The sequence below is a fragment of the Loxodonta africana genome, chromosome 1 (assembly GCF_030014295.1).
Source record: "Loxodonta africana isolate mLoxAfr1 chromosome 1, mLoxAfr1.hap2, whole genome shotgun sequence".
NCBI classification, from domain to species: Eukaryota; Metazoa; Chordata; class Mammalia; order Proboscidea; family Elephantidae; genus Loxodonta; species Loxodonta africana.
The window spans coordinates 13905992-13929107 of record NC_087342.1 but is presented as its reverse complement, the minus strand read 5'-3'; positions in this window follow the sequence as shown (position 1 = coordinate 13929107).

Genomic DNA, 23116 nt, shown 5'->3' with positions numbered 1-23116 from the left:
CTTGAAATTAAAGTACTTGGCACCAATGTGTCTGAAGAAAAATCAGATTAAAGAATTTATAAAAATGAAGAAAACTTAAGAATCATTTGGGACTTTATCAGGAGAAATAACCTACAAGTGATTGGAGTATCAGAACAGGGAGGGATAACAGGAAATACAGAGAGACTCGTTGAAGATTTATTGGCAGAAAACCTCCCTGATATCATGAAAGACGAGAAGGTATCTCTCCAAGATGCTCACTGAACTCCACATAAGGTAGATTTTAAAAGATAAACATATTATAATCAAACTTGTCAAAATGAAAGATAAAGAGATAATTTTAAGAGCAGATAGGGATAAAGGAAAAGTCACCTACAAAGCAAAGCCAATAAGAATAAACTCAGGGAGGCAGAGCCAAGATGGCAGAAAAGACAGAGCCTTCCAGCGAGCCCTCTTTATAAACAGGACCTGAAAAAACAAGTGAAACGAGTATATTTATTACAAGCTAGGAGCCCTGAGCATCAAAGGCAAGCTTAGAAAATGAACTGAGTGGCAGGGGAGGAATAGATGTCTCAGACGTGGAGAGGATTTACTGGACCTGAATCGTGGGGAGCCCTCCGGCACCATTCCTGAGATCAGAGGTGGTGGGCTGGTACTAGCATTTGGCCTCAGTTACCTCAGGGAGAAGCAGCCAGCCACACAGCTGACTCACACCTCCAGAACCAGAGAAGAACAGCGCTCTCAGGAAAAGCTAATTAATTGCATATATTTTACCACCCCGCCCACCACACACCCCCAATTCGGCTTCAGCAGATGAATTCCCTGGAACTGAGATAGGCATTGTTGAGTGTCTAGAGCCATCCTCCCAGCCTTGGAGAAGGAAAAAATTTGCACCTGGGGGAAAAGATAATTTCCCAGCTCCACTAACCAAGGGAGCTAAAGCAGAAGCAGCTCCTGTCCAGGCATAAATGGTCCATGGATGTTGAACACCTCTACTCTCTGCACGGACCTGTGTGGGCATATTTCAGGAGAATAGGCCCTTGTTGACAGACTCCAACTGTTTCAGCTGTGTGGTGGAGAGGTGAGTGTTTGATGTTTGACATTGCCTATTAAACAAGGTCCTCACCTACCACCATCAGGGGCCTATGGACTGGTAGCTCCACTCAGGTCACCCAGCCACCCGTGTCAGGAGTCCAAGGATAACTGGTACTTCCCAGTCATTACAACCAAAAACACTGGGTGCCCATGGTCCGTCTGCAGAACCCACCCACCTCCACACTCTAGGGCACAGGGATGTGCTTTCCTCAGAGACACTCAGGGGTCGGTTCTCAGCCCCCTGCCTTGTTCTTAGTGTGACCCCCTGCTGCAATCAGATACCAATACCTACACCAATCACCCCTGACCCTGTAAGACTGTAGGACAGAGCTCGTACAGCACACTTGATGATCAGCTATCTGGACACCTGAGCTGCATTCACACAAGAAAAGTGAATGGACTCCTAGACTGATATCCTGATAACAGGTCTATCCATCTGGGGACAGGATTTCAGAGCTCCAAAGGCAAAAATAATCAAGCTCACTCACTCAAGCTACCCATTTGTGCATATGGAAACAAAACAAAGCAAGAAGCTACGACACAGTAAGCAAGCATAAACTAATACAATAACTTAGAGATGGCTCAGAGACAACAGTCAATATCAAGCCATATAAAGGAACAGACCATGATTACCTCAGCATGCTCTCAAAAGAAAGAATCCAGTGATCTTCTAGGTGCAAGTGCATTCCTGGAATTACCAGAGGCAGAATACAAGATTAACATACAGAACCCTTCAAGACATCAGGAAGGAAATCAGGCAGTATGCAGAACAAGCCAAGGAACACACAGATAAAGCAATTGAAGAAATTAGAAAGATTATTCAGGAACATAATGAAAAATGTAATAAGCTGGAAAAATCCATAGACAGACAGCAATCAGAAATTCAGAGGATTAACAATAATCTTACAGAAGTAGACAACTCAATAGAAAGTCAGAGGAGCAGAATTGTGCAAGTAAAAGGCAGAATTTCTGAACTTGAAGATAAATCACTTGGCACTAACATTTTTGAAGAAAAATCAGATAAAAGAATTTCTTAAAAATGAAGAAACCTAAAGAATCAAGTGGGACTCTATCAAGAGAAATAACCTACGAGTGATTGGAGTACCAGAACAGAGAGGGGTAACAGAAAATACAGAGAGAATTGTTGAATATTTGTTGGCAGAAAACTTCCCTGATATGGTGAAAGATGAGAAGATATCTATCCAAGATGCTCATCGAACTCCACATAAGGTAGATGCTATGAGAAAGCCACCAAGACATTATAATCAAACTTGCCAAAACCAAGATAAAGAGAGAATTTAAAGAGTAGCTGGGGATAAACGAAAAGTGATCGACAAAGGAGAGCCAATAAGAATAAGCTCGGACTACTAGGCAAAAACCATGCAGGGCAGATGGCAGTGCGATGACTTTTAAAAAATTGAGGGAAAAAATTGCCAACCAAGAATCATATATCCAGCAAAACTCTCTTTTAAATGTGAGCATAAAATTAGGACATTTCCAGATAAACACAAGTTGAGGAATTAATAAAAACCAAACCCAAACTACAAGAAATACTAAAGGGAGTTCTTTGGTTAGAAAATCAATAATATCAGGTATCAACCCAAGACTAAAACACTGGGCAGAGCAATCAGAGCTCAACTCAAACAGAGAAAAAAAAAAAAAAACCTCAAAACAGAGAAATAGCGATTTATTATATAAAAGAAGACAACATTGAAACAATAAAGAGGGACTAAGAAATGTAATCATAGATCTTCCATATGGAGAGGAAGATATGGCAATACAAAAAATAAAAGTTAAGTTTAAATTTAGAAAAATAGGGGTAAATCATAAGATAACCACAAAGGAAAAAAATTATCCTACTCATAAAAATAAAATACAAGAAAAAAAAGAGATTCAGCAGAAACAAAAATGAACAACAATGAATATGAGGAAAGGATAATATATAAAGATAATCTACTCAGTACATAAAATTAAGTAGGGAAAAGAAACTGTCAACAACACACACAAAAAAAGACATCAAAACGATAGCACTAAATTCATAAAATTTAGTAAATTCATACCTATCCATAATTACTCTGAATGTAAATGGACTAAATGCACCAATAAAGAGACAGAGAGTGGCAGAATGGATTAAAGAACACAATCCATCTCTATGCTGCCTACAAGAGACATACCTTAGAGATACAAACAAACTAAAACTCAAAGGATGGAAAAAAATATACCAAGCAAACAACAATGAAAAAAGAGCAGGAGTGGCAATATTAATTTCTGACAAAATAGACTTTAAAGTTAAATCCAACACAAAGGATAAGGAAGGCCACTATATAATGATTAAAGGGACAATATACCAAGAAGATAGAACCATATTAAATATTTATGCACCAATGACAGGGCTGCAAGAGGCCTAAAACAAACTCTATCAGCATTGAAAAGTGAGATAGACATCTCCCCAATAATAGTAGGAGACTTCGACACACCACTTCCAGTGAAGGACAGGACATCCAGAAAGAAGCTCAGTAAAGACACGGAAGATCTAAATGCCACAATCAAACAACTTGATCTCATAGACATATACAGAACACTCCACCCAAGAGCAGCCAAGTATACTTTCTTTTCTAGTGCACATGGAACATTCTCTAGAATAGACCACATATTAAGTCATAAAGCAAGCCTTAGCAGAATCCAAAATGTTGAAATATTACAAAGCATCTTCTCTGACCATAAGGCCATAAAAGTAGAAATCAAAAACAGAAAAAACAGGGAAAAGAAATCAAACACTTGGAAACTGAACAGTACCCTGCTCAAAAAAGACTGGATTATACAAGACATTAAGGATGGAATAAAGAAATACATAGAATCTAATGAGAATGAAAACACTTCCTATCGGAACCTTTGGGACACAGCCAAAGCAGTGCTCGGAGGCCAATTTATATTAATAAAGGGAAAGAGGCCCAAATATGTAAAACATTACTGAAAACGAAAAACAAACTGGGAGGCCTTACCCTACCTGATTTGAGAACCTATTATACCACCACAGTAGTCAAAACAGCCTGGTACTGGTACTACAACAGATACATAGACCAATGGAACAGAACTGAGAATCCACACATAAATCCATCCATACATGAGCAGTTGATATTTGACAAGGCCCCAAAACAGTTAAATGGGGGAAAAGACAGTCTCTTTAAGAAATGGTGCTGGCATAACTGGATATCCATCTACAAAAAAAATGAAACAAGACCCATACCTCACTCCATGAACAAAAACAAACTCAGAATGGATCAAAGACGTAAATATAAAACCTAAAACACTAAAGACCATGCAAGAAAAAATAGGGACAATCCTAAGAGCCCTAATACATGGCATAAACAGTATACAAAACATTACTAGCAATGCAGAAGAAATACTAGATAACTGGGAGCTCCTAAAAATCAAATACCTATGGTCATCCAAAGACTTCACCAAAGGAGTAAAAAGATTACCTACAGACTGGGAAAAAATTTTTAGCTATGACATTCCCGATCCACGCCCGTTCTCTAAAATCTACATTATACTGGAAAAACTCAACTACAAAAAGACAAATTACCCAGTCGAAAAATGGGCAAAATATATGAACAGACACTTCACTAAAAAAGACATTCGGGTAGCTAACAGATACATGAGGAAATGCTCACAATCATTAGCCATTAGAGAAATGCAAATCAAAACTACAATGAAATTTCATTTCACTCCAACAAAGCTGGCATTAATCCAAAAAACCCAAAACAATAAATGTTGGGGAGGCTTTGGAGAGATTGGAATACTTATCCACTGCTGGTGGGAATGTAAAATGGTACAACCACTTTAGAAATTGATTTGGCGCTTCCTTAAAAAGCTAGAAATAGAACTACCATACGATCCAACAATCCCACTCCCTGGAATATATCCTAGAGAAATAAAAGCCTTTAACGAAAAGATATATGCACAGCCATGTTCATTGCAGCATTGTTTACAACAGCAAACAGATGGAAGCAACCAAGGTGCCCATCTACGGATGAATAAATAAATTATGATATATTCACATGATGGAATACTATGCATCGATAAAGAACAGTGATGAATCTGTGAAACATCGCATAACATGGAGGAATCTGGAAGGCATTATGCTGAGTGAAATTAGTCAGTTGCAAAAGGACAAATATTGTATAAGGCCACTAGTATAATAGTTCCAACAGAGAAGAAAATATTCTTTGATGGTTAGGAGGGGGGGACAGAGGGAAGGTGGGAGAATGGTATTCACTAATTAGATAGTAGAAAAGAACTACTTTACGTGACAGGAAAGATAAAACACAATACAAGCGAGGTCAGCACAACTGGACTAAACCAAAAGCAAAGAAGTTTCCTGAATAAACTGAATGCTTTGAAGGCCATCCTAGCAGGGTTGAGGGTCTGGGGACCATGGTTTCAGGGGACATCTAAGTCAATTGGCATAATAAAACCTATTGAGAAAACATTCTGCATCCTACCTTGGAGAGAGGTGTCTGGGGTCTTAAACGCTAGCAAGCGGCCATCTAAGATGCAGCATTGGTCTCAACACACCTGGATCAAAGGAGAATGAAGACCACCAAGGACACAAGGTAATTACGAGCCCAAGAGATAGAAAGGGCCACATAAACCAGAGGCTACATCAGCCTGACACCAGAAGAGCCAGATGGTGCCCGGGTACAACCGATGACTGCCCTGAAAGGGAACACAAGAGAGAACCCCTGAGGGAGCAGGAGAGCAGTGGGATGCAGACCCCAAATTCTCATAAAAAAAGCAGGCTTAATGGTCTGACTGAGACTAGAAGGACCCAGGTGGTCACGGCACCCAGATCTTCTATTGGCCCTAGAAAGGAACCATTCCCAAAGCCAACTATTCAGGCAGGGAGTGGACTGGACAATGGGATGGAGAGGGATGCTGGTGAGGAGTGAGCCTCTTGGATCAGGCGGACACTTGTGGCTATGTTGGCATCTCCTCCCTGGAGGGGAGAGGAGAGGGTAGAGGGGGCTAGAAGGTGGCAAAATGGGCACGAAAAGAGAGAGTGGAGGGAGGGAGCAGGCTGTCTTATTAGGGGTAGAGCAACTGGGAGTATGTAGCAAGGAGTATATAAGTTTTTGTGTGAGAGACTGACTTGATTAAACTTTCAGTTAAAGCACAATAAAAAAAAATTTTTTTAAAACCCACCAAAAACAAAATTAATAATAATTCACCATGATCAAGTGGGATTCATACCAGGTATGCAGGGATGGTTCAACATTAGAAAAATAATTAATGTAATCCACCACATAAATAAAACAAAAGATAAGAATTACATGAATTTATCAATCGATGCAGAAAAGGCATTTGACAAAGTTCAACACCCATTCATGATAAAAACTCTCAGCACAATAGAAACAGGAGGAAAATTCCTCAACATGATGAAGGGCATTTTTACAAAGACAACAACCAACACCATCCTCAATGGAGAGAGTCTGAAAGCATTCCCCTTGAGAATAGGAACCAGACAAGGATGCCCTTTATCACCACTCTTATTCGACATTGTGCTGGAGGTCCTAACCAGGGCAATAAGGCTAGATAAAGGAATAAAGATCATCTAGATTGGTAAGGAAGAAGTAAAATTATCTCTATTTGCAGATGACATGATCTTATATGCAGAAAACTCTCAAGAATCCTCAAGAAAACTACTGAAACTAATAGAAGAGTTTAGCAGAGCATCAGGATACAAGATAAACATACAAAAATCAGCTGGATTCCTCTACACCAACAAAAAGAACATCCAAGAGGAAATCACCAAATCAATACCATTTACAGTAGCCCCCAAGAAGATAAAATACTTAGGATTAAATCTTACCAGAGATGTAAAACACCTATACATAGAAAACTGCAAGACACTACTGCAAGAAACCAAAAGAGACCTACAGAAGTGGAAAAACATACCTTGCTCATGGATAGGAAGACTTAACATTGTAAAATGTCTATTCTACTAAAAGCGATCCAAATTCCAATGACATTTTTTAATGAGATGGAGAAACAAATAACCAACTTCATCTGGAAGGGAAAGAGGCTCCGGATACGTAAAGCGTTACTGAAAAAGAAGAACAAAGGGGGAGGCCTCACTCTACCTGATTTTAGAACCTCTTATATCACCACAGTAGTCAAAACAGCCTGGTACTGGTACAACAACAATTACACAGACCAATGGAACAGAATTGGGAATCCAGACATAAATCCATCCATATATGAGCAGCTGATATTTGACAAAGGCCCAAAGTCAGTTAAATGGGGAAAAGACAGGCTGTTTCACACCTGGCACTGGTATATATAACTGGATATACAACTGCAAAAATGAAACAAGACCCATACCTCACAGCATGCACAAAAACGAACTCCAAATGGATCAAAGACCTAAATATAAAATCTGAAACAGTAAAGATCTTGGAAGAAAAAATAGGGACAACCCTAGGAGCCCTAATACATGGCATAAACAGTATACAAAACATTACTAACAATACACAAGAGAAACCAGATAACTGGGAGCTCCTAAAACTCAAACACCTATGCTCATTGAAAGACTTCACCAAAAGAGTACAGAGATTGCTTACAAACTTGGAAAATGTTTTTAGCCATGACATTTCCGACCAAGCGTCTGATCTCTAAAATCTACATAATACTGCAAAAACTCAACTACTAAAAGACAGATAACCCAACTAAAAAATGAGCAAAAGATATGAACTGACACTTCACTAAAGAAGACATTCAGGTAGCTAAGAGATACGTGAGGAAATGCTCACAATCACTAACCATTGTTGTTGTTGTTGTTGTTAGGTGCCGTCTAGTCGGTTCCGACTCGTAGTAACCCTATGCACAACAAAAGAAAACACTGCCCGGTCTTGAGCCGTCCTTACAATCGTTGGTATGCTTGTGCTCATTGTTGCAGCCACTGTGTCAATCCACCTCCTTGAGGATCTTCCTCTTTTCCGCTGACCCTGTGCTCTGCCGAGCATGATGTCCTTCTCCAGGGACTGAGCCCTCCTGACAACATGTCCTAAGTATGGAAGACGCAGTCTCACCATCCTTGCTTCTAAGGAGCATTCTGGTTGTACTTCTTCTAAGACAGATTTGTTTATTCTTTTGGCAGCCCATGGTGTATTCAATAATCTTTGCCAACACCACAATTTAAAGGCATCAATTCTTCTTCGGTCTTCCTTATTCATTGTCCAGCTTTCACATGCATATGATGTGATTGAAAATACCATGGCTTGGGTCAGGCGCACCTTAGTCCTGAAGGTGACATCTTTGCTCTTCAACACTTTAAAGAGCTCCTTTGCAGCAAATTTACCCAATGCAATGAGTCTTTTGATTTCGTGACTGCGGCTTCCATGGCTGTGGATTGTCTTTTCTCCGTTTATCAGGATGTTGCTCGTTGGTCCATTTGAGAGGATTTTTGTTTTCTTTATGTTGAGGTGCGATCCATACTGAAGTCTTTGATCTTCATTAGTAAGTACTTCAAGTCCTCTTCACTTTCAGCAAGCAAGGATGTGTTATCTGCGTAACGCAGATTGTAAATGAGTCTTCCTCCAATTCTAATGCCCCGTTCTTCTTCGTATAGTCCCGCTTCTTGGATTATTCGCTCAGCATACAGATTGAATAGGTTTGGTGAAAGAATACACCCCTGATGCACACCTTTCCTGACTTTAAACCAATCAGTATCCCCTTGTTCTGTCTGAACTACTGCCTCTTGATCGATGTAAAGGTTCCTGATGAGCACAATTAAGTGTTCTGGAATTCCCATTCTTTGCAATGTTATCCATAATTTGTTATAATCCACACAGTCCAATGCATTTGCATAGTCAATAAAACACGGGTAAACATCCTTCTGGTATTCTCTGCTTTCAGCCAGGATCCATCTGACATCAGCAATGATATCCCTGGTTCCATGTCCTCTTCTGAAACTGGCCTGAATTTCTGGCAGTTCCTTGTCAATATACCGCTGCAGCCGTTTTTTGAAAGATCTTCAGCAAAATTTTACTTGTGTGTGATATTGATGATATTGTTCTAAAATTTCCACATTGTGTTGGATCATCTTTTTTGGGAATAGGCATAAATATGGCTCTTTTCCAGTCAGTTGGCCAAGAAGCTGTCTTCCATATTTCTTGGCATAGACAATTGAGCACCTCCAGCGCTGCATCTGTTTGTTGGAACATCTCAATTGATATTCCATCAATTCCTGGTGCCTTGTTTTTCGCCAATGGCTTCAGAGCAGCTTGGACTTCGTCCTTCAGTACCATCGGTTCCTGATCATATGCCACGTCTTGAAATGTTTGAACATCGACTAATTCTTTTTGGTATAATGACTCTGTGTATTCCTTCCATCTTCTTTTGATGCTTCCTGCGTCTTTTAATATTTTCCCCCATAGAATCCTTCACGATTGCAACTCGAGGCTTGAATTTTTTCTTCCGTTCTTTCAGCTTGAGAAACGCCAAGCGTGTTCTTCCCTTTTGGTTTTCCATCTCCAGCTCTTTGCACATGTCATTATAATACTTTGTCTTCTTGAGAGGCCCTTTGAAACCTTCTGTTCACTTCTTTTACTTCATCAGTTCTTCCTTTTGCTTTAGCTGCTCGACGCTCAAGAGCAAGTTTCAGAGTCTCCTCTGACATCCATCTTGGTCTTTTCTTTCTTTCCTGTCTTTTCAGTGACCTCTTGCTTTCTTCTTGTATGATGTCCTTGATGTTATTCCACAAGTCGTCTGGTCTTCGGTCACTAGTGTTCAATGCGTCGAATCTATTCTTCAGGTGGTCTCTAAATTCAGGTGGGATATACTCAAGGTCATATTTTGGCTCTTGTGGGCTTGCTCTAATTTCCTTCAGTTTCAGCTTGAACTTGCATATGAGCAATTGATGGTCCATCCCACAGTCGGCCCCTGCCCTTGTTCTGACTGATAATATTGAGCTTTTCCATCGTCTCTTTTCACAGATGTAGTCACTTTAACTTCTGCGTCTTCCATCTGGTGAGGTCCATCTGTATAGTTGCCGATTATGTTGGTGAAAGAAGGCATTTGCAATAAAGAAGCCATTGGTCTTGCAAAATTCTATCATTCAATCTCCGGCATTGTTTCTATCACCAGGACCATATTTTCCAACTACTGATCCTTCTTTTTTGTTTCCAACTTTCACATTCCATTCGCCAGTAATTATCGATGCATCTTGATTGCATGTTTGATGAATTTCAGACTGCAGCAGCTGATAAAAATGTTCTATTTTTTAACTTTGGCCTCAGTGGTTGGTGCGTAAATTTGAATAATAGTTGTATTAACTGGTCTTCCTTGTAGGCATATGGATATCATCCTATCACGGACAGCATTGTACTTCAGGATAGATCGTGCAAAATTCTTTTTTATGATGAATGCAACACCATTCCTCTTCAAGTTGTCATTCCCAGCACAGTAGACTATATGTTGTTTGATTCAAAATGGCCAATATCAGTCCATTTCAGCTCAGTAATGCCTAGGATATCAATGCTTATGCTTTCCATTTCATTTTTGAGGATTTCCAATCAGGTTCTGATTATTCATGGATGTTCGTAACTGTTTCTTCTCATTTTGAGTCTCTAGCCATTAGAGAAATGCAAATCAAAACTACAATGAGATTCCATCTCACACCAACAATGCTGGCATTAATCCAAAAAACACAAAACAATAAATGTTGGAGAGGTTGTGGAGAGACTGGAAGGCTTATACACTGCTGGTGGGAATGTAAAATGGTACAGCCACTTTGGAAATCGATTTGGCCCTTCCTTAAAAAACTAGAAATAAAACTACCTTACGATCCAGGAATCTCACTCCTTGGAATATATCCTAGAGAAATAAGACCCTTTAAACAAACAGATATATGCACACCCATGTTCATTTGCAGCACTGTTTACAATAGTAAAAAGATGGAAGCAACCAAGGTGCCCATCAACAGGTGAATGGATAAATAAATTATGGTATATTCATACAATGGAATACTATACATGGATAAAGAACAATGATGAACCTGTGAAACATTTCATAACATGGAGTATTTTGGAAGCCATTATGCTGAGTGAAATTACTCAGCTGCAAAAGGACAAATACTGTATAAGACCACTATTATAGGAAATGAAAAAATAGTTTAAACAGAGAAGAGGATATTCTTTGATGGTTACCAGAGGGGGGAGGGAGGGAGGGAAGAGAGTGTCTTTCACTAATTAGGTAGTAGACAAGAACTATTTTAGCTGAAGGGAAAGACAACACACAATACAGGAGAGGTTACCACAACTGGGCTACCCCAAAACCAAAGAAGTTTCCTGAATAAACTGAATGCTTTGAAGGCCATCCCAGCAGGGTTGAGGGTCTGGGGACCATGGTTTCAGGGGACATCTAAGTCAGTTGGCATAATAAAATCTATTAAGAAAACATTCTGCATCCCACTTTGGAGAGAGGCATCTGGAGTCTTAAACACTAGCATGCAGCCATCTAAGATGCATCAATTGGTCTCAACCCACCGGGATCAAACGAGAATGAAGAACGCCAATGACACAAGGTAACTATGAGCCCAAGAGACAGAAAGGGCCACATAAACCAGAGGCTACATCAGCCTGACACCAGAAGAGCCAGGTGGTGCCCGGGTACAACCGATGACTGCCCTGACAGGAAACAGAATAGGGAACTCCTGAGGGAGCAGGAGAGCAGTGAGATGCAGACCCCAAACTCTCATACAAAGAGCAGACTTAATGGTCTGACTGAGACTAGAAGGACCCTGGAGGTCATGGTCCCTAGACCTTCTGTTACCCCAAGACAGGAACCATTCCCAAAGCCAGCTCTTCCTACATGCATTGGACTGGACTATGGGATAGACAATGACACTGGTGAAGAATGAGCTTTTTGGATCAGGTAGACATGTGAGACTATGTTGGCATCTCCTTTCTGAAGGAGAGATGGCAGGGTAGAGGAGGTCATAAGCTGGCTGGATAGACACGAAAAAAGAGAGTGGAGGGAAAAAGTGTGCTTTCTCATGAAGGGAAGAGGAATTAGGAGTATACAGCAAGGTGTTTATACATTTCTGTATGAGAGTCCGACTTCATTTCTAAACTTTCACTTAAAGCACAATAAAAATTAATTTAAAAGGAAAAGGAATGCCACCTGGCTACTTTGGGCTCCTTATGCCTCTGGATCAACAGGCAAAGAAGAGAGTTACCATGCTGGCTGGTGTGATTGATCTTGATTACCAAGAGGAAGTCAGGCTGATATTACATAATAGAGGTAAAGAAGAGTGTGTCCGGAATGCAGGAGATCCCTTAGCACATCTCTTAGTACTACCATACCCTGTGATTCAAGTCAATGGTGAACTATAGCAACTCAATTCCTACATGACTATTAATGGCCTGGACCTTCAGGAATGAAGGTTAGGGTCACCCCACAAGGCAAAGAACCACAACCAGCTGAGGTGCATGCTGAGGGTAAAGGGAATATCGAATTGGTGGTGGAACAAGGTTGATCTAAATACCACTTACACCCATGTGATCAGTTTCGGACACAAGGACTTTAACTGCTATGAGTATTTCTGCTTTATATGTGCACTTCAAATATTTTTGTTTTCTCCACTTATAAAACACAAGATGTAAACAAGGCTAGTGCATTTTCAATTGTATGTCTGTTGATTGTATCTTGGTAGGCGGAAGAATGACTTTATGATTGCCTTTCTTCAGAGATTATGTTTGGTTTGAGGAGACGTGTATGGGTGCCAATTTGACAAGGGGTAAACTGGGATGGTTAAGATTGTGTGTCAAGTTGGTTGGGCCATGATTCTCAGTGTTTTGGCAGTTGTATAATGTTGTGGTGGCTTTCCTGTTGACATTTGATATGTGATCACCCCATGCTGGGAACTGCTGTGAGTAGCCAATTAGTTGAAGGGAAGTTGCCTTGGGCATGTGGCCTACATAAAGTTTGGGCAGACCTTCCGGCAGGGCTTGGGGGCTTTTGTTTGTTCTGGATCCTGCAGCAGGCTTCTATTCTTCTGACCTCCGGTTTCTTTGGACTTGAGCTAGCAGCTTACCTGCAGTCTTCCCTTCCAATCTTGGGGTTCGTCTATCTTCACAGCCTGTGAGCACGAGCTCTGCTCTCCAGCCTGCTGATCTTGAGTTCATCAGACCCTGTGGCTATGTGAATTAGGAGAAGCCCCTATCCCCACCAACAAACTTGAAATGTAACGGCCTCCTCAACCACGTAAGCCATTTCCTTGACATAAATCTCTCTCTATATATACATAGTTATAAGCTTTACTGGTTTTCGTTCTTTAGAGGGCGCAGCCTAGGATAGAGCATTCACATGAGATACAAATATCTTTACTTCTTTGGCCAATTCAGGGAGGCCTATCACATGCCATTTCCCAATACCTTCTCGTCTCCAAATTTCCAATCATGTTCCTTCCAAGTCCCTGGCTATCCACCCAAACCGTTGGCTCATGAATGAGTGTACAGTTGCATATTCAACCATTTCTCCTTCTAGGAAAAGTGAAAAATCATGTGCACTGATTCAAGTTTTGCCCATTGGGAGGATATTCCCCCAACACTGTCCTTCAGGGAAGTCTCAGAAAGGGGTATAGGCTGCCACTGTCCACTATCTGAAGGGCTGGGTACACCCACTTACCCCTCACTTTACAAGGAATATCTCGACATGCCCTACACCACTGGAGCCCTAGAAATTTCACTGAGATGTAAGGCACCTGAATTTTTGTCAGAATAATTTCCCACCCTCTAGCAAGCTTTCTACGATTTTGTCATAATAAGAATATAGGGAAGCTGGTTGTTTGGTCCTACTTTCACTAGACGAACTGGTGAAAGAAAGAGATGAGCTCAGGGCTTCAGAATCAAAGCTCAAATGCTGCATAAATGACCTTGAATTTTCCACTTGTGCCTTGAAATAAAGCCTTATTTCTTGCAGTAGCAGAGCTGATATTGCCAAAAACCAAACCAAGAATCGTAAAGAAAGAGTGGCCGAATTACAATCCCAACTCAACTCCCAAACTCAAGAGGTGCCTGACTTTAAAGTGAGGCCAATGATTGGGAAGAAATGGGATCTGAAACCTGGGATAGGGAGAAATGGAAGATAATCAGGAAGCTGGAGACACTGAGCCCCTAAATTCCATTGACTCACTCCTGCCAACAGAAACATTAGCCTCTCCACTTCCATCTAATGAGATTAACCCAGCTACATCTAAAGCTAGTATTCATAGCAGCTATATATTGACAGGGAACTGCCAGAAATTCAGGCTGGTTTCAGAAGAGGATGTGGAAACAGGGATATCATTGCTGATGTCAGATGGATCCTGGCTGAAAGCAGAGAATACCAGAAGGATGTTTACCTGTGTTTTATTGACTACGCAAATGCATTCGACTGTGTGGATCATAACAAATTATGGATAACATTTTGAAGAATGGGAATTCCAGAACACTTAATTGTGCTCATGAGGAACCTTTATAGAGATCAAGAGGCAGTTGTTTGCACAGAACAAGGGGGCACTGATTGGTTTAAAGTCAGTAAAGTTGTGCGTCAGGGTTGTATTCTTTTACCATACCTATTCAATCTGTATGCTGAGCAAATAATCTGAGAAGCTGGACTATATGAAGAAGAACAGGGCATTAGGATTAGAGAAAGACTCGTTAACAGCCTGCATTATGCAGCTGTCACAACCTTGCTTGCTGAAAGTGAAGGGGACTTGAAGAACTTACTAATGAAGATCAAAGACCACAGCCTTCAGTATGGATTGCACCTCAACATAAAGAAAACAAAAATCCTCAAAAATGGACCAATGAGCAGCATCATGAGAAAAGGACAAAAGATTGAAGTTGTCAAGGATTTCATTTTACTTAGATCTACAATCAACAGCCATGGAAGCAGCAGTTTCAAGAAATCAAAAGACCCATTGCACTGGATAAATCTGCTGTAAAGGACCTCTTTAAAGTGTTGAAGAGCAAAGAAGTCACCTTGAAGACTAAGGTGGGCCTGACCCAAGTCATGGTATTTTCAATCACATCATATGCATGTGAAAGCTGGACAATGAATAAGGAAGTCCGAAGAAGAATCGATGCCCTTGAATTGTGGGGTTGGTGAGGAATATTAAATATACCATGGACTGCCAGAAGAATGAATAAATCTGTCTTGGAAGAAGTACAAGCAGAACGCTCCTTAGAAGCAAGGATGGCGAGACCCCGTCTTACATACTTTGGACAGGTTGTCAAGAGGGATCAGTCTCTGGAGAAGATCATGATGCTTGGCAGAGTACAGGGTCAGCAGAAAAGAGGAAGACCCTCAACAAGGTGGATGGACACAGTGGCTGCAACAATGGGCTCAAGCATAACAATGATTGTAAGGATGGCACAGGATTGGGCAGTGTTTTGTTCTGTTGTGCATAGGGTCCCTATGAGTCAGAGCCGACTCGACAGCACCTAACAACAACAACAGCATCTAAAGCATTTTTGTCTGAGTCAGGACATCGCCTGAGGCAGATACTTTAAAAGACAATGCTGAATGTTCTCAAAACATTTCTCCAGTGATTTTGGCTTCTGGACCTAGAACTAGGCTTAAGGCCTAAAAAAAAAAAAAAACTTTTTTTTTTTTTTTAAGTCCTAGTGAGTCCTAAAAGGTGAAGTACAAAATATGAACCAGGAGAAGGTGAGCTATACTCTAAAAAAGCTGCTTGACTTTTCTAATATGTACAAACAGAAACCTGGGGAATATGTGTGGGAATGGCTATTAAGAGTGTGGGATAATGGTGCAAGGAATAGAAACATGGATCCGTTTGAGTTTATTGATATGGGCTCACTAAGCAGAGATTCTTCATTTAATGTTTCAGTTTGATGAGATAGGAAAGGATCTAATAGTTTATTTGGTTGGGTTGCTGAAGCATGGATTATGTGATGGCCTGCACTAAATCAAGCTGAAGTACCAGACCTGCCTTGGTGTAGTGTAGAAGAAGGTATCCCAAGGCTTAGGGAAATTGGTGTGCTAGAGTGGACTTATCAGGTTAGACCCCCAGAACCACATATGGACTGCCCCGAGGACACACCTTTTACCACAAAAGTGAGGAACACATTCATGAAGGGAGCCCCTGCATCCTTGAAGACTGTTGTGATTGCTATTTTATATAAATCAGATTTGACAGTGGGATCTGCCCTAACTGAACCAAGATGCTTAACTACAATGGGGTTAATTGGAGCTTGTGATGGTAAGGGCCAAGTTACAGCACTCAATCAGCAGAGACAAGGAGGGTGTGATTGCTATATTGGACAGCAGAATCAAAGCAGTAATCAGAATAATCTGACTCGTATGGACTGATTGTGTTGGCTACATAGTCATGCTGTCCTTAGGAATGAAAAAGATAGGAAATATACTAAGTATTTACTTGATCTGCAGAAGCAGATGTATTCTAGGTCAAGTGAACAGCAGTCAAAATGGAATCACCAGGAAAGAGAGTCATGGCCCCTCAATCAATTCCCAGACTCGAGCGAGTTTACAGACCCACAACGCCTTCACTGAAGGGGAGACCAGGTTCCCTTGAGGAAGGAGTCCAATACACTGCCCAAAATTTATACTGTTAATCTTTCTCCCTGCCTTCCCCAAAGGAGTCCATGACCGTTTACAAAAATCAACGTTCACTGCGAAAAGGGAAGTAATCAGACTTTTGGAGGATTTCTGGGCACTGGCTCTGAACGGACACTAATTCCAGAAGACCCAAAACATCACTGTGGCCCACCAGTCAGAGTGGGGGTATATGGAGGTGGGGTTATTAGTGTAGTCTTAGCTCATGTCTCTCTCACTGTATGTCCAGTGCATCCCTGAACACATTCTGTAGTGATTGCCCAGTTCCAAAATGCATAATCGGAATAGATACAGTCAGCAAATGGCAGAACCCCATATTGGATCTCTGACAAATGGCGTAAGGGCTATCATGGTAGGAAAAGCCAAGTGGAAGCCAGTAGAACTGCCCCTACCTAGGAAAATAGTAAACCAAAAGCAATACTGCATTCCTGGAGGGATTTCAGACATTACTGCCATCATCAGGGACTTAAAGGATGTGCAGCGGTGGTGATTCCCACCACATTCCCATTCAGCTCACCTATGTGGCCAGTGCGAATATCAGATGGATCATGGAAAACTTAACCAGGTGATGTCCCAGATGCAGTCTCATTGCTGGAGTAAGTTAATACATTTCCTGGTATCTGGTATGTAGCTATTGATCTGGCTAATGCCTTTTTCTCCATTCCTGTTTTAAAGGACCATCAGAAGCAGTTTGCATTTAGCTGCCTACCTCAGGGCTACATCAACTCTGCAGCCCTATGTCATAAATTAGTCTGCGGGAAATTGATCACCTTTCTTTTCCACAAGACGTCACACTGACATTATGCTGATTGGACCTAGTAAGGAAGAAGTGTCAATGACTCTGGACTTAATGGTAAAACATTTGCCTCCTAGAAGGTGGGAACTTAATCCCACAAAAATTCAGGTACCTTCCACCTAGGTGAAATTTCTAGGGACCCAGTGGTGTGAGGCTTGTCAAAACATTACTTCTCAAGTGAAGGAAAAATTATTGTATCTGGCTCTTCCAACTACAGGAGGGGCACAACGCCTAGTGGGCTTCTGTGGATTTTGGAGGCAGCATATTCCTCATTTCGGTGTGCAACTCTGGCCTATTTATCAAGTGACTAGAAAAGCTGCTAGAACAAGAGATGGCACTGCAAAAGGTTCAGGCTCCTGTGGAAGCAACTCTACAACTTGAGCCATATGATCTGGCTGATCCAATGGTGCTTGAGGTGTCCAGGGCAGATACAGATGCTGTTTGGAGTTTTGGGCAGGCCTCTATTGCTAAATCACAGCATAAACCCTTAGGATTTTGGAACAAGGCCCTGTCATCCTCTGCAGATAACTACTCTCCTTTTGAGAAACAGCTTTTGGCTTGTTACTGGGCATTACAGACAGAACCCTTAACCATGGAACGCAAAGTCATGGTGCGACCTGAGCTGTACATCAGGAGCTCAGTGATGAATGACCACAGAGTCATAAACCTGGACATTCACAGCAGCACTCGGTCATTAAATGGAAGTGATATATACTAGATTGGGCCTAAGCAGGACCTGAAAACACAAGTTGCCCGAGGAGGTGGCCCAAATTCCCATGGCCTCCATTCATGTCACGTTACCCTCCGCCTCCAAGTCTGCACTGGTGGGAAATTCCTCATGATCAATTGACTGAAGAGAAAACTCATGCCTGGTTTACACATGGTTCTGCTTGATATGCAGGCACCACTCAAAAATGGACAGTGGCAACACTGCAGCCCCTTTTAGGGACCAACCTGATAGACAGCAATGAAGGAATATCTTCACAGTGGGCAGAGCTTCAAGCACTGCACTGGATGTTTACTTGGCTTGGAAGGAAAAATGGCCAAATGTGAGAGTGTAGACTAATGCATGGTTTGACTGAATGGTGAAGGACTTGAAAGGAACATGATTGGAAAATTGGATAGAAGGATTTGTAGGGAAGATGTACGTAGATAAACCACTCAGAATGGGCCAAAGAAGTGAAGATATTTGTGTCTCATGTGAATGCTCACTAAAGGGTGACCTCAGGAAAGGATGATTTTAACAATCATGTGCGTAGGATGGCTCATTGTATGGAATCCATTCATCTTCTTTTCCCTGCTACTCCTGTCCTTGCTCAATGAGCTCATGAACAAAGTGGCCATGGTGGCAGGGATGTAGGATATCCATGGGTCTATCAACATAGACTTTCACTCACGAAAGCTGACCTGGCTAAAGCAGGTAGCCAGGAGCAGAGACCAACAATGAGTCCCCGATATGGCACCATCCCTAGAGATGATCAACCAGCAATCTGGTAACAAGTTAATTATATTGAACTACTTTCATCATGGAAAGGGCAGTGTTTTCTTCTAACTGGGATAGACACTTACACTGGATATGGATTTTCCTTCCCTGCACGCAATGCTTCTTCCAAAACTATCATCCATGAACTTACAGAATGCCTTACCCACCATCATGGTATTCCACACAGCATTTACTCAGATCAAGGGACCCATTTCCTAGAAAATTAGAGGCAGCAGGTCTACTGTGCTCATGGAATTCACTGGTCTTACCATATTCTCCATCATCCTGAAGCAGCAGTCTTGATAGAATGATGGAATGGCCTCCTAAAGACACAATTACGGCACCAGCTAGGTGGCAATACCTTGCAGAATTGGGGAAATGTTCACCAGGAGGCTGTATAAGCCCTAAAGCAGCATCTAATGTATGATGCTATATCTCCCAGAACCAGGATTCATGAATCCAGGAATCAAGGGGTGGAAATAAGAGTGACTCCACTACTCCTAGTGACATACTCAGAAGATTTTTTCATCCTGTCCCCGAGACTTCATGCTCTACAGGTCTAGAGGTCTTAGTTTCAAAGGGAGGAATGCCCTCACCTGGAGACACATCACTGCTTCCTTTGCAGTGGTACCTAAAAATGCCACCTGGCAGAGGCGGGGTCAATATTGCAGAATACCAGATGATTCTGGCCATCCCTCTTACAACAAAGACTCGAAAAAGCAGGTGAAATGACTATGACAAGCTAGGAACCCTGAACATCAAATGCAAAGTTAGAAAACGGAGGACCAGCATGGGGAGGGAGAGTCGGGGTTCAGAATCGGAGAGAAATGACCGCACCTGAATCTCTGGATCCCGCAGGCACCATTCCCATGACCGGCTATGGAGGACTTGTAGTAGCATTCAGCCATAGTTTCTTCAGGGAGGAGCAGACAGCCACACAGCCTACTCAAACCTCCAGACCCAGAGAATAACGGGGTTCTCAGGAAAAACTAAGTATTTGCATATATTTTACCTCTCCCCCCATCCCCAAGCTGGCTTCATTGGCTGTTGATTTTCCTGGGCCTGCGATAGGCCCATTTCACTGCCCTGAGCCATGCTCCTGGACATGGAGAAGGAATAATTAAATAAATTCACAACAGGGGGAAAAGATAATTTGCCAGCTCCATTAACCTGGGGAGCTCAGAACAGAAGCGGCTCCTGCCCAGGCATAAATGGTCTGTGGACTTTGAATACTTTTTCCCCCTGCATGGCCCTGTGTGGGCCTATTTCAAGAGAATAAGGCCTTGCTGGTAGACTGCAACTGTTTGACCTGTGCAGTGGAAAGGTGGGTGTTTGATATTTGCTACCGCTTTACCTATTAAACAGGGTCCTCACCTACTCACATCAGGGGCATAAGGACTGGTGGCTCCACTCAGGTCACCCAGGCACCCATGTCAGGAGTCCAAGGATAACTGGTACCTCCCAGTCCTTACAACCAAAAGCATTGGGTGCCCATGGTCCCTCTGCAGAACCCACCCACCTGGACACTCTAGGGAACAATAGTGTGCTTTCCTCAGAGACACTCCGGGGAAGGTTCTGGGCCTCCTGTTTCGCTCAGAGTGTGATCCCCTGCTGCACCCAGATACCACTACCTGCACCAAACACCCATGCCCCTCTAGGACTGTAGCACAGAGCCTCTACCACACACTTGATGACCAGCTACCAGGACACCTGAGCTGAATCCACACAAGAAAAGTGAACAGACTCATAAGCTCGTATAGCTGATAATAGCTCTAGTCATCTGGTAACAGGACTTCAGAGCTCCAAATGTGAAAATAATCAAGCTAGCTCACTCAAGCAACCCATTTGGGCATATCAACACAAAACAAAGCAAGAAACTAGGATACAGTAAACAAACATAAAATTAACTCATACAATAACTTATAGATGGCTTGGAGACAACAGTCAATATCAAACCACATAAAGAAATAGACCATGATCACTTCAAGAAGCTCTCCAAACACAGAATCAAAGAATCTTCTGGATGAAGGTGCCTTCCTGGAATTACTGGATGCAGAATTCAAAAGATTAAAATATAGAACTCTCAAGACATCAGGAAGGAGATCAGGCAATATGCAGAACAAGCGAAGGAATGCACAGGTAAAACATTTGAAGAAATTAAAAAGGTTATTCAAGAACATAATGAAAAATTTAATAAGCTGCAAGAATCCATAGAGAGACAGCAATCGGAAATTCAGAAGATTAACAATAAAATTACAGAATTAGACAACTCAATAGAAAGTCAGAGGAGCAGAATCGAGCAAGTGGAAGGCAGAATGGGTGACCTTGAAGATAAAGCACTTGGCACCAATGTGTTTGAAGAAAAATCAGATTAAAGAATTTACAAAAATGAAGAAAACTTAAGAATCATGTGGGACTCTATGAAGGGAAATAACCTACAAGTGATTGGAGTACCAGAACAGGGAGGGATAGCAGAAAATACAGAGAGAATCATTGAAGATTTGTTGGCAGAAAACTTCCCTGATATCATGAAAGATGAGAAGGTATCTATCCAAGATGCTCATTGAACTCCACATAAGGTAGATTTTAAAATATAAACATATTGTAATCAATCTTGTCAAAATGAAAGATAAAGAGATAATTTTAAGAGCAGCTAGGGATAAACAAAAAGTCACCTACAAAGCAAAGCCAATAAAAATAAGAGGATATTCCCCCACCACTGTCCTTCAAGGAGGTCTCAGAAAGGGGTATAGGCTGCCACTGTCCACTATCTGAAGGGCTGGGTACACCCACTTACCCTTCACTTTACAAGGAATATCTTGACATGCCCTACACCACTGGAGCCCTAGAAATTTCACTGAGATGTAGGGCACCTGAATTTTTGTCAGAATAATTTCCCACTCTCTAGCAAGCAAATGTCTTACCAATAAGTCTACAGTCATTGCTACTTCTTTCTTACTAGGTTCCATCAGCATAATGTCATCAATGTAATGGACCACTGTGACCCCTCATGGAAAGGAAAGGTGATCAAGGTCCCTGTGGAATAAATTATGACATAGGGCTGGAGAGTTGATGTGCCCCTGAGATAAAACAGTGCAGCTGTATTGCTGGCCTTGCCATCTGAAGGCAAGCTGCCTCTGGTGGTCCTTCGACACAGGGATAGAGAAAAAGGCACTGGCCAGATTAATGGCTGCATACCCCAGAAGATATATTAATTTGCAGGCCACATCCCCAAGGAAACTGCCCTTCCAACTGATAGGCTGCTCACATCAGATCAAGAAATGGAGGATGATTACATAATGTCTGCCAAATCCCAGAAAATCATGGCCTACCCACATTGACCAATAACATTACCCATCACAGTGGTGATGAACACGTTCTGAAGTAGATACTGGTGATGGTTGAATAGGTTTGGGAAAATGCATAAAGCCACTATATCACACGCTTTAAGGCTATTAAAACAAAGCTTTATTTAACGAGAAATCTACCAGGTTATATAATATCAACTATAAAGTGTAAACTGAACTACAAAAACACTACAACGAAATCCAATAAATACCCACTCAGGTGAGGGGAAGAAAGGGCCTAGCTCTGAGGCTGATGTTCCCTAGCTGTGAATGAGGAGCTGCTCTGGAGGAGGTGCGGCAACTGGCTCGGACTCTGGTGCCCGAGGCAGAGCTGGAGATACAGGACTTAACAGTCTATGGGCCTCCAGTGTTGGAGCAGGAGCAGGATCGATATCAGCCAGTAAGTAGTCCAGGAGCCAGTTCTGAATTTAGCCCAGGTTAAGAATGCGACCCTCCAGCTGGCTCTTCAGCTGGCGTCGGTGCTGGAGGTGGTGATGGTGCTCTATGGAGCTCTGCTGTTAGTCCAGGAGCATGATGGACCTCACCAGGCGGTCCAGGAGTCGGTTATGGTGTTGGCCCAGGGAGAGAATCCGATCTTCTAGCAGGCTCTCTGTGACTGACCAATGCTCAACTTGGTGACAGATGACCTGTTGTTGTACCCAGCTCCAGTGTTGCTGCAGGAGCAGGATCTGACTCAGGAAGTGGTCCTGGAGTCTGATCTGGAAGTTGCCCAGGGTAAAAATCCAGCTCTCCTGTGGGTTCTCCATCTGGTGC